The sequence below is a fragment of the Ailuropoda melanoleuca genome, chromosome 16 (genome assembly GCF_002007445.2).
Source record: "Ailuropoda melanoleuca isolate Jingjing chromosome 16, ASM200744v2, whole genome shotgun sequence".
Taxonomy (NCBI): domain Eukaryota; kingdom Metazoa; phylum Chordata; class Mammalia; order Carnivora; family Ursidae; genus Ailuropoda; species Ailuropoda melanoleuca.
The window spans coordinates 86,943,783-86,945,106 of NC_048233.1; the positions used below are offsets into that span (position 1 = coordinate 86,943,783).

The following is a 1,324-nucleotide window of genomic DNA, read 5'->3' on the forward strand; positions in this document are numbered from 1 at the left end:
GATAGGCGGCTGGGTTTCCACGGCATCTGAGCGTCGCGGGGGCACGCTGCCTCTCCCGCCCCTGAGGGGGGCCTGGCTGGAGGCCGCTGTCCTGCCGGCTAACCAGCCCCGCCACAGACCGAAGCACAGTGGGACCTTGCCGTGGGTGGAGGCAGGGCGGGGGGGTCTCTGGCACCCTTCCCCAGAACCCGTGGGAGTGGAGGGTCACGCGTGGTCTGTGTGTCACGGCTACCATACTGGTACAGCATTTATTCGTGTTTGCTGTGGGCCCCCTGGGACAGGAGCAAAGATAAGTCTGAGAGAAGGGTCTTCGGTCTGTCCTTGACCTGGGTCTCCACCAGCCTTTCCAGTGTCCTGCCCTCCATACGTGTGGGCGCCGGTTCCCAAGACCTCAGTGTCTTTCTCAGCCGCAGGAAGCCCCACGTTTGGAACCAAACCCTAGGGACAAGGACGGAGCTCTGACTTCTCCCCAAAACCCCCTTTGGGGGGGCGCGTGTTACACGCGAGCTTTAGAATTCATGTGAAAGCCCTAGATTAGCGTTGCTGTAGCGATGCCTTCTCTTCTTTTGTAATTAAAGGTTTTGGAGATCTCAACTCTGGCTGTGTACCGATTCCCACACCCAGGCTGGTATGTGACTGGAGAGAACCGAGGGAGGCTACAGCAACCAGCACCCCACTAGGCCCCAGGGGTGGGTGGCCCGCCGCCCAGGCGCCCCGGCCTGCCTGCTCGGGCTGCTCGGCTCCAGGGCGAAGCGCCCAGGTATTAGGAGAGCGCACGGCTCGGAGCTTGGCCGGCTGAGGACTATGGGAGCCGTCCCCTCTCCTTGCTCTTGGGGAACGTGTCCTGTCTTGCCGTCAGAACGATACTGTCCCAGAGCTGGGACAAGCCTCTAGTGGGCTTAGCACCAGTGCCAGGATGGGCGTGCGGCTCCCGGTGTCCTGCGGAGTGGAGATGCCCAGCTTAGGGCTGGGGTGACCCTGAGCACTGGACTAGGGCTGGAAGCCTTGTGACCTTGGCTTGTCATCTCCCACGCTGGGTGTCAGTTTACTACCCTGTAAGATGGCGGGGGCTGGGGCTGCTATTTGAGCCCCACCACCCCCGCTTCTGGCCACAGAGCAGTATAGATGTCTGGGCAGGGGGTCCCAGAGCACCTCGGAGTGTGGCTTGTGGTGGCTGTCCGGTCGTGGCGCCCAGAACACAGCTGCCCCAGCCAGTGTGCGTGCTGGCCCCGGGCATCTTGGCAGCCCTGGTATCTTGGTATCTCTGTGGGCTGCTTCTGACCTAGTGGAGCATCTGGAAAGTGCTGGAGGTGGGCAGTGGGGC

The 1,324-nt window shown here is 62.4% G+C and overlaps 1 protein-coding gene across 7 annotated transcripts in view; it reads left to right on the forward strand.

Annotated features, from left to right (window-relative positions):
- Nucleotides 1–1,324, forward strand: part of TPCN2 (two pore segment channel 2) — a 34,236-nt gene that overhangs the window by 22,672 nt on the left and 10,240 nt on the right. The gene's annotated exons all lie outside the window — the stretch shown is intronic.